Below are 12099 nucleotides of genomic sequence, written 5' to 3'. Positions count from 1 at the left end.
TTTTAGATTTAACTAATTAATAAAAACCTTAAAATCTAGATTGTGCAATTAATTTATTCCTAAATTTGGACAAATTATTTTGATAGACTTTCTTTTATTTAATTATGCAGTCCTACAGTAATTATATCAAGTTATACACTCTTATTCTATGAAACCTACTTTCAAGGAAAAATATATTGGGAAAATTAGAGTAAATGTATTAGGAGAAAGAAATGGAGAACCTCTTCAATCAACTTGTTGAGGGAAAAAGCTTCAATGAACTTTTAATTTCTCTAGCATCAAGTTTTTTATTTGATAGTCAAAAAAAAAAAAAAAATGGTGCTAGAGAAATTGAAAGTTTGTTAAAGCTATTTGATGTTAAGTATTGTTATCATCACCACCAGTTTCATTTGCAACATTCTTGTCTATATTTTCATTGAGCTGTTTCTTTCTTTCCTCGAGTGTAGTCTGCACTTTTTTATTCTATGAAAAAAAAGCATAATAAACTTAACGAAAGGAACGAAAAGAAAAAAAAAAAAAGACTAAACTTGATGAAAGAAAGAAACAACTCAAGGAACGTGTAGATAAGAATGTTCCTGATAAAACTCTGGTGCTAGTGATAACAATGTTGACAAAGAGAATGATGGGTATCCTTAGTATATTAATTGAGCATGTAATACTTTTATTTTTAGCATTTTCTAATTATAAGTTTGTTGCTCATTGTTCATTTATTTAGGTTATTGTTGTCCTTTTAATGAGTATGAAAGATACTCTATTTATGTCCAATCAACTTAGTTATATGTAGCATCTAAGTCCAATCAACTTAGTTATATGTAGTCTTTAACTTTTCATAATAATGCTAGTTATACGTGGTTTGTTCCTATTTCCTCGGTGACCCGTCACGCAAAAGGTACGCCCTTAGAGTGAGTGCTGTTTACATAAAATAAGGCCAATGAATGACTGATAAAGGATCAATTGGTCATAAAGTGAGTTGAGAGTCATAAGGTCTCGAGTTCAAATTCTACCAGAGGCAAAAGCACTGTTATTTCCTCTCATCTATTGAAGTTTGGTGGACAGAGTACCCGATACCTTTGATGTTGGGGAGTAGCAGGTACCCTATAAAATCAGTCGAGGTGTGCGCAAATTGGATCGGATGCCATGATTATCCAGAAAGACCTAGTTATATGTAAAATTTGGAATTTCGGTTCTGCCAACCTATTTGTGCAACAAACGCTAATCTCATCCAATCTAAGGAATATCATTAATTAATCAATAACAACTAATAAGACTTTGACACAATTCTAGTCAATCACTTTTCAATTAGTGTTTCTCTAATTAGGATATCCACTTGCCAAATAAATACTCGTAAAAATCTACTCTGTGATCTCATACTGTCTCGTTCTATTCTTTACTACCTGTCATATCAGTTCCCTTTTTTTTTTTGTCACCTCCACTGCTGCTGCTACCGCGCAGTACAAAGGCGACGACGACAACCTTCTTCTACTTATACGTTCACTATGGTAAGTTCAAAACGAAACCTACTTGTCTAGATGCGATTAATCTTTACTTGCGAATCACATTGTTCTTCATGCATATTTCCATCATATAGCCATTCCCCATTCATGTGGCGGATTATTGGGTTTTAAAGATGTGTGAATGAATGAATTGTTTTTTTTTTTTTTCTTCCGAAAAGACACCAGGAGAAAGGATGCAATTTGAACAACATCTTTCACATTAAATAGGTTGTGATTTTTCCGATAAGGCACAATAGCACGAAATTTTGACCGAAATGGTATATTTTGTGGGATAAATCCAATAAACAGTTTGTTAGAAATTTCGGAACCTAAATGGTGAAAATACATACCTGGTAGAGCACCTTCAGTGTGCAACTTTCACGTCAAAAAATAAACGGTACGTTAAATATATTTACACTGAAGGTGCTCTACTATCCTTGAACCTTCAGTGAATATTTTAAATTAAAGGCTCATCTCTGATACAGCACCTTCAGTGCATATTTTAAAATTTTGAGAATCTGAAAAAGTACATTTTCCTATTGCGATGTGACAATTGAGGCAACTTTTCCAAACACTAAAGGCTCATACATTTTAGGACACCTTCTCCATAAATGATCTCTTATGTGCCTTCAACATTATTTTTCAGCTTATATCAACACAATGAAAACAAAGAGTAAATGTGAAATCTCTTATGTACCTTCAGCATAAAATCAGTTTCAATGTCATAATCTCTTTATCTCCTTTCTTGTATAATTTCCCCTCCATTTTCATTGTTCTTGCTTATCTTTCCCCTAGTGTTTTAGGTGAAATTACTATAAGGTTAAAAACAAAATGTATGTAACGACCCGTTTGGTCGTTAGGAGCATTCCTTCTTTTTCTCCGAAATACCCCCTCATTTGGACTTGCAACAGTAGTATTTTACGCGCGGGATTAGCGGTTAGAGGTGACCTATAGCCCATTTGGAAAGAAATTACCAATTTAGAATTTTTGGAAACCGGTGCCTCGCCCCTGCATTTGGAGGGCTGCTCCGGTGAGCCCATGTCTGCGAGAACTCGTTCACAAAGGTGAGGAATTTGGAGAATTAATGTGTCCGAATCTGCGAAAAACCTTCTGCAGAGGCAGCATCGCGTAGACGTGCAGTGGCTCGCAAAAGCGGAGATCGCTCGTCAGAACAGACATTTATTTCCCCATTTCGGGATTGAACCTCATTTTCACCCACTAAACTTTCTAAAGAATATTTTTGAGAAATTTCAAAGGATTCCTTGGTTGCTTGGCGAGGGTAAGATCTAAACCTTTTGTTATTGCTCCCTTTTCGTTCCTTTATCTTCCTAATAGTTCATTCATGTTTGGGTCCAGCTTTTTTTTTTTTTGGGGTTGGGGTTGGGGCGGGGAGGGGGGGGGGGGGAAGGGGTACTCTTTTGATTTGTAAAAAACCCTAGGTGGGTAAATGGTTTTCTTTAACTAAAATCATGCTTTGTTTTGGAAGTGTTGCTTAGTTTTTAGCTTGGGGATGTTATTTTCCAACTCCAATGTCTAATTCAAAATGGATTTCTCAAATGGGTTAGTGTAGGGTTTTGTTAGGAAATTGGGGATTTTTGGTAATTAGAGGAATTGAAAGCTCATTCGGGGTTAGTTAAGTATGAAACTTAGGTTATTGACTGTTGGAGCTTCAAGTAGGCTAGTTTTACGAAAGTTCTAAATTTGCCCTTGTGAGCCTCGGGTCGTTTTCTTAGAATTGTTGGAGTCCTTCTAGGAGTATTGTAGTTTGAATGTTCATCGTATCGCTTGCTAATGTAGAATACTTGCTTGCCTAGACTTCGCTCGTTCGAATGTGTTCCTAAAAATGGAGAAGCTCAAGATGGATGTTCGTGGTTCGTATTTAGCGATCGAGGTAGGCTACGGCTTACCTTTGTTAGACTTTGATTAGCGAATCACATGTGTTGTATCATTCTTGATGGGGAAAGGATGATAGGCTTTCGAGCATGGTTGTGGCGTTAAATCAACTGGCATGGTATGATTTCTAATTATTTGGGCTTGTCGTCGTACTTTATACAACTATTGACTTGCATTGTACTTGATGATGTGGTTTAGGTTATGTGGGTTGTATTAGTCCTACTAGTATACCTACCAGCGCGATGCGAGGTTTTGTTAGAGAAAAATAATGGTAGCAAATTTTGATCCCGCTTGTAGTCATGGAATATGTCACGACCCAATTTCGCTAAGTCGCGCGGGCACCTACTTTTCCGTCCTCAGTGGGCGAATCCTTATCCCAACAATTGCCAAGTCATAAATAAAAAATAAACAAATGGAAGAGATAAGAATCACGTAAGTATGACTATAATCAGATAGAATGTGCGGAAATAAGAAAATACCTCGAATCTGTTACACCTCGAAAATTTTCGCGTTGTTTGCGTCGTGAGCAAACTAACGTAAGCTCGGAAAGGTCATGGAACCCTTATAATGTTAAGTAATACTCTTAAAAAGTGTTAAGGAAGTGTCTAAAGGTTGTGGGATCAAGCAAATAGAAGAAAATAAATTTGTCGAAAATTTGGCAGAATTTTTGATAGAAATTTTGGGTCAAATTTAGAGAAGTATATCTCCTAGTATATCAGGAGTTTTGAGGTGGAAAAAAAGCCTAAATTGAATTTCATTGAGTCTAGTTTCCAAAGCAACAAACCGCTCTTCGATATGACATCGGAGTAGAGAGTTATGAAAGTTACAAGTTAGGCCGGCAGAGCAGTGCGCGAACGCGCCAGCTACAGTGCGTGAATATTCTACGTCGGTGGAACCGACCTTGGCAAGTATAAAAGGACCCTTTTGGTCATTTGTTTTCGTCATTTTTCCAACTCTAGACCCTTCCACAACATATATGCATGTTTCTACAAGTCCATATGCAAATTTTGGTCATAAAGTGTTAAAGTTAGCCATCAACGAGGCTCGGGAAGTGTATAGGATTTTGTAGCTCTTGTTCTAAACATCAAATCTCGACGGGATGAAGGAATCTATTGAAGATAAATAAGATTTCAAGCTCTTCCAACTTTGATTGAGGTAAGGATATTCTCTATTTTTGATATTATGAATGTCATTATGGAGATTTAGTTGTTAAGGCTTCATAAAGGCTAGTGATTGGTTGAGACATTGGGAAAACAACGTGTGGAATGTTTTATGTAGTATTTTGGTATTGATGATGATGTTGTTGATGTTAGTGTTGTTGTTATTGTTGTTGGTTGTTGGTATTGTGATTTTGGGCTAGGGATATAAATAGGGGAGATACTGTCTGAATTTCGGCAGATTCTAAAGGGGTTTAATTTGAAGGCTTAAGATAAGAATATGATCATAAGCCTAACAATAGTATGAATTCTCTTGAATGTAGATTTATGAGCTTGGGAGGATAAGCGTTAAGTAGTTAAGGAGACCCAAAAGGTATGTTAAGGCTGTCCCTTTATTTCTAAAGGCATGATTCTTTCTTACGAACCTATATGTGTTTTCCATAACATTCTTATTCCCAAAAGCTAGATGTTCATGATTCTTAGAGTTCCTTATGATGCTAAAGATAAGTATGTTCCATGATGATAATGATGATGATGATGATTCCATTTTTGGAGATTCCAAAGCTTATGGTTTTGATGCTATTATGAGATTATTGATCTTATTTCATGATTTTTTTGATTTTATTCATTGTTGTTGATCTCACCTTATGTTACTTGTTCCTTCGAGGTGAGACATAGCGATGACGATGATTCCATAATGATATGTCGGAGGTTACCGACCTTACGTCACTCCGATAAAATAGTAACTTTTAATTGGGCTCTCATGCATGCTACTTATATTATATATGTATATATGATATGAGAAAAGATGACGGCGTTATATACGCGTGTATTATATGTATATGGGGTATGGGAAAAAGGGTGACAGCGTTATATACGCATAACCACCTGATTAGTTGGCATACTATGATATTGTCCCGGACACGGGATGCCCGGACGCAGGATGCCCGGACGTGGGTATATAATGATGATATAATATATTTATGGATTGAGCTGCACGTTCCACAGCACCATTATGTTATATATGTATGATAAATGTTTTTGTGAAAAGGCTAAGCATGCATGGTATCCGCTTAAGAGGCATTCAGTACATGTTATCTCTTTATTTCATGTTATGTTCCCTATCTCTTGTTATGTTTCTATTCATGCCTTACATACTCAGTACATCGCTCGTACTGACATCTCTTCTTGTGGACGCGTTCATGCCCGCAGGTAGACGGATCTGATCCTTAGGAGCTTCATCAGCGGAGTTTCAAAAACGCTCCAGTTGCTTCGGAGCTGCAGTTTATTAGTACTACTCTTGTGTGTATATACATAGTTGGGCATGGCGGAGTCCTGCCCCGTCTTCATGGATTCCTGTATTCTATATAGAGGCTCGTAGACAGATGCGTATAGCTAGAAGTCCCATATCGTTATCAGTTCATATTGTTGTATTATATTTTGGCAGCCTTCTTGGCTTATGTTTATGGGCATAGTTATTGATGATTATATAGAGATGTGCCATTATCCTGTCATATATGCCCTTATAGAGGATGACTCCCATGAGCTAGCTTTGTGGCCCACTTATAAATAAGTATGAGATGTATGTTCGGTGGTGCTCGGTAGGTTAGCCCCGGGTACCCGTCATGGCCCTCCGGTTGGGGTCGTGACAGAATCCACCCAGAGTCTAGTCTAATCTATACAAGAGCCTCTAACTAGATACTACAAGTCTGAAAGTAACAAAATACATCAAAAGTCTGAATATGTCTCGGAATATGAAATAAGACATAGATAAAGGAAGAATCTCCATGGCGGCGGATGTCCTCATGCTCACGTTGTAAGACTCTCAGCAGTAACTCTCGCACCGCAATCAGCCATGAGAATTAGAGGTCGATCTATCTGGAACTCTGCATTCATAAAAGAATGCAGCAAGTGTAGGTCAGTACAAACAAAAAGTACTGATAGGTATCATAAGCCGACTAAGTTTAGCTAACACATATCAAGTCAACAAAGTAAGATAGGTAGGTAAATCAACAAAGTATAAGTCAAACACAAGTCAGAATCCAAGCACACGTCATCACCTATGAGTCAAGTCTCAAATACTTAGTCCGAATCCGTATATCATAAATACATCACAAGAATATCACAATAGAAGCCATGGTGCAATGCAATGCGATAATGTATGAAATTAGAATGCAATGCAATGCTGTGCTCTATACACATGTACTCTGGACCGAAATCTCCACATCTTGGTAGCACAACCCATAGGGGACCCGCAAAGTCCATGTACCTCATGGTTCCGTCACAAACCTCGGCAACCGCTACCTCACGATTCGGCGTAAAACCTCGGCAATCATTACGCACAACCTTAATTCCGGGACAACCAACGGATATCAGTCCTCATATCACTCTCATCTAACTGAGCCCAGCTCATCACAGCGTTTCCTCAAGTATCATCAGTGTATCAACAATATATCATGAAGGATGAGAATGCGTGCAATGTATGAGTTCAATGTCAATAATCAGATCAATATCACAAGTACTTCGCATGCGCACACCAACAATATCATGAAAAAGGCTACACAATAAATCATAGTAGAACATTAACCTCGTATTAAATGTCAACAAGTAAGATACTACAATATCATGATCAAGATATAGCAATAGTCTCCAATATCTACTATCACCACGTGGCATTAAGCCAACAACAATTGAACAAATCAAGTCACAACAAAACGAGGTGGCTAGCCCCAATTACACAGCAAGACCCAACCTAAGACAATATCCAACCCAACTTTATAACCGAAGGTTTAAATGCTTTTTCCGACAATATCGTCTAAATATATGCTTCGCTAAACGAAGTCTCACCATAGCATAAACCGTAACCTACCTGGAAGGCCGAACAACAATATCACCAACAATCACACCTTAGCCTTTCCTTTCCTTTGAGCCTCGAGATCAAGAAAGTCTAAGCATATTCGAATCATGGAATTAGAATCAAGAAGAATCATCAAACAAACCCTAATTCCATTCAAGACCCAAATTCCCAATCTATGGAATAGGGTTTATGAACTAGAAGGGTGAAATTACGAATCTAAAGGTCCCAACATGAAATTAAAGCTCTAGATGATCAATTCCCATCAATAGCAAGCTAGAATAATCAATAATTCACTCAATTTCAGATCTTAGGAAACCCCCCAAATTTGGGTATAAATCCTAACTTCCAATTCCACAAATTAGCCTCTAATTAGGAAGAAATTATGAAATAAGGGATTCCAATCATCAATTCAATGCTTAAAGAAGCTAACCCAACCAACAAATCATGATTTGGAATCCTAGAAGAATAACTCATTAATCCCACTTTTAATCTTCAATCACTTAATGAACTATCAAGTTAAAGGGATTCTAAGATGATTAGGGATAATGGAATAGCAAAGGGATTAGAAGGACTTACCACCAAGAATCTTCTCCAAGAATACCCTAGATTTGCTCCCAAAAGCTCAGATTTCAGAATAGTAATAAATGAGACACTAAGGGCTTTTAATACCCAATTAATGAAATAACCAGGCCCGATACCGATTCGGCGGCAGCGAGACCGCCTCGATGGCCTCTCAGACGGCCGAGACGGTCTGCCTTCAAATGCACTGGGCTGCCACAACGTCCAATACCACCGCTACGGCGGTAATGGTGCTGCCAGGGCAGACACCATTATAGATTTTCCCAAAAGAAACACAAGCTCAATCCGAAATTTGGACTAATACCCGAGGTGATCTGCTCACAAATCACATACATAGAGACACATGAAAACACACTACGAAAGGGCTCGTGGCCTCGAAATTCCCAATGGAGGTCTCGTTGACCGAGTCAACCCCTGATACCTCAATTCCAACTTCCCAACCCATGTCCAAAATGCACCCTAGTGCATTGGAAACCAAACCAGATATGCATACAAGTTCTGAGTGACCATCCGAACCTCTCGGAATCGACGAATTTCCAAAAAAGGTCCGTTTACCTAAAGTCAACTTTCAGTCAACTCTTTTTTGCTTAAAGTCAAATTTTCCCAAAAAGTCACCAAAATCAACCCCGAAACCTCAGGAAGCGTCTCAACGATCCCCTCGGGTCAAAATTACGGAAAAGATTATAAAGACCAAGACGATCATTACAGAATAACTTATGAACAAAATTTAAATATCATTACCATATATAGTAAATGGTACAAACTGTCTAAATTATTACATGATTCAAAACCAATAATAACTGTTTAAGTTATCAGTCGGTTGTATCATACCTTTTCATTGTATCACACTAATTCGAGAGAGAATGAATTTGTTTAGATTATCACGTTATGAACGTGCGATACTTAATCGCACCATACGCACTTTCATATATTCCATTGCGTATTGTGTTGATTACCTCGTTGATGAAATATTTAAGCGATAATCTTTCCAACAAAATTAGAATATGTGACACATAATGTAGACATTATCTTTTATATTATTTCGTAAAAGAAAGGAAGGGCTCACGAAAGAAGAAAACACAAGTCTCTAGAGTTTGCATATGACCAATTTCTTGTATTTTACATTACAAAGCTTTTTCAATATGAGTCTCCAAGTTATAATTGAAACCGTACGAAGAAAACATTTCCGCAACATTTACTTCCTCATAAACGTGTGACTTTATTCATCAAATCTAATTAAGAATTTATTAGATAAGATACCTATATAAAATAAAATAAATACTATGGCCAGCCAATATGCCTGCCATTATTTGGTATATAAAAACATACAATCTTATTTTTTTTCCAACGATTTTAAATATATAAACTACAAGCTTGATTTTCTTATAAATTATTTTTCTTGCAGCTACAATATTTTTACTATACGACTGTCAGACAAACAGAAACGTTGTACTTGTAAATACTTGTCCATTTCAAAATACGTGAACTTGAACTTTCAAGCAAGATCGACTCCAAGGAAGATAATTGATAAAAATCTATTAAATCATAACTTAAATTTATAGTTGGGTCACCACTAGGTATCTGATGAAATCAATTAAAAATTAACACTGTTCTTTCACTGATTATTTCGTCCTTCCCAGTTTACCAACTACAATGAACTTTAGAAAATAAGAGATCACTAATATTGCACTGAAATATACAATCATAGCATACTATAGTCAGAACTTAATTTGTATCTAATTTTGTCATGACCCAAATCAATGATCGTGCAGGGACCTACCTTTTCCCACCTGGTAGGCGAACCCGTCCCTTAAAGATTCATCCAACAACATAAATAAATAATAAGAGCAATATAAGTCTAAAATCATAAATAGATAGTAATTGGGAATACAACAACTACCCAAGGAATCTCGTCTGAATAGTACAAGAACTACTAATACAAGTTTGAAAGATACAAGTTTGAAATATACAAGTCTGTCTTAAGATATGAAATAAAGACAGTAGGATAGAAGAGTCTCCGGGCAACGAATCAGAACATGGCTCACCTTGAAAACTCCAACTGACTGCCTCTGGAACTCACCCACGAGGGCCTAAAGTGGAATCTGTAACAAACTTTGCACTCATAAAAGAATGCAGCAAGGTAGCATCAGTACAAACAACACATAATGGTAGGCATCATAAGCCGACAATAATTAGCTAACATATGTAAAGAAAGAAACTGAAAGATAGGCATATAAGCAGTCAATTATGCAATCACTAAGCACTTCCACGTCAGTCACTAAGTACATCCACATAAGACTCGCAGTAATATGAACCACACTAGATCTCAGTAGCCTACAGTCATAGCATAGGCGGAAACGTCTAGTCCTCGAATCCATCAAGTGTCTAGGTAAATGATTAACCAACTGTAATGAACCGTTTGGTCGTTATAGTGCTTCCAACTCATTTACCTCCATTGACCCTTCCCTGAGCCCTATTAGTTTGATTTTGACCAGCGGGGATGGGTGGCACAGTTCCTGAGATAGTAAGGGAGATTTATGGTGACTTTTGTAAAATAAAGCCTTAAAGTGAAAAACATTTGATCGATAGTTGACTTTTGGGTAAACGGATTTTTTTCGGAAATTCGTTAATTTTGAGAGGTCTGGATGGTCGTTTATGACTTAGTGGAGTGATTGGTTTGGTTCCCGAAGGGTTTGGGGTGTGATTTGAGTCATTGGTGGAGACATTAGTTAAGTTAAAGAGTTAGAGTTGACCACGGTCAATATCGGGTCAAGATGACCCTATGTTGATGTTTCAAAAGTTCCAACAAGTTTGTATGATTATTTTGGACTTGTCCGCAAGTTTTTGTGACATTCTGAAGAGTTTTAGATGGATTTGGGTTGTGTCGCGCTCGTACTTGATATTTTTGCCATAGTTTCTTTGGCCATAAAGGGTACCATATTGATCAAATGACATTTTTTTTTGTGTTTTGATAGAACCATTAGATCCGTATCGTAATTACGAAGACATAGCAAAAAGAATTGTCGCGTTTCACCTTCATATGAGGAAATTCTGCTCATTTAGCATGGACAACTATTGTTGTACCTAGTGTGTCTACTGGAGTGGAAACTGGTCAGCTGGGGCTGAAATCTCTGTGTATTAAAAATCAAATACGTTCATTTCGTATTTTGACCATATCTTGAGTTCTAGAGCTCCGTTTGAGGTGATTTTCGCGGCATTCTCATCTCAATGAGGGGGTAAGTATCTAATCTGTATTTTGATGTTTCCTTAAGTTTATTTCGTTGGTTATCGATTTTATCCAAGTTTGGTTGGGAAAAATTGAATCCAAAAGTTGAAAAGTGGAAAATCATGGTTTTGATGACCAAGATAATGGCTTTTTGAATGGTTTTCTGGATCTAGATTAATTAAGCTATGGGTAAACTAATTTTGACATAAATTTTCAGTTTTGTCCTTGCAGGCTCGAGGTTACCTTTTTGGGTTCGTTTTGGAGTTTCGAATTAGAGTATAGCAATAGGGTATCATTAGACTCGTTTAGACTCGTAGCATACTATTTTGACTATATTGAACACAATTTTTCATTGAAATTACTATATTGCCCTTGTGGGTCAATTTTTTGCTATTTTGGGTACAATTATGGTAATATGGGTATCCTTAGATTCGCATTCTAACGTAGAATTTATATTTGATAGACGTTAATCATTCTGAGGCTCTCTTAAGAGGAAAGGCAAGGCTCAACTGGATTAGTTCGTGGCACCTGTTCAGCATCGAGGTAGGCTACGACTTACCTTTTGGTTAGACTCTAGTTAGCGAAGCATATGTAGAAGTCAGTTATTAACAGAGAAAGCATGTTAAGCCTTTGGGTATGAAGTTGGGATGGATATTCTTAGTATGGGTGTTGTTGACTAATTTGTGGGCTTTTTGCCTCTTTTTAGTTTATTGGCTTGTTGCCATGTGTGTGATATTGGACTTGTACTTAGTTGTCATATTGTGATTATGATTCGATTGTCTCTCACTTATCTTGACATTAACATGGATAGAGGAAAGGAATTGACTTGATATTGATATTGTGATATGTGTTCATATGTGGCACGATTGAGATTTGATTATGATTTACACTTGA

The sequence above is a fragment of the Lycium ferocissimum genome, chromosome 6 (genome assembly GCF_029784015.1).
Source record: "Lycium ferocissimum isolate CSIRO_LF1 chromosome 6, AGI_CSIRO_Lferr_CH_V1, whole genome shotgun sequence".
Taxonomy (NCBI): Eukaryota; Viridiplantae; Streptophyta; class Magnoliopsida; order Solanales; family Solanaceae; genus Lycium; species Lycium ferocissimum.
The sequence above is the reverse complement of the archived record's forward strand: the minus strand, read 5'-3'. Positions refer to the sequence as shown.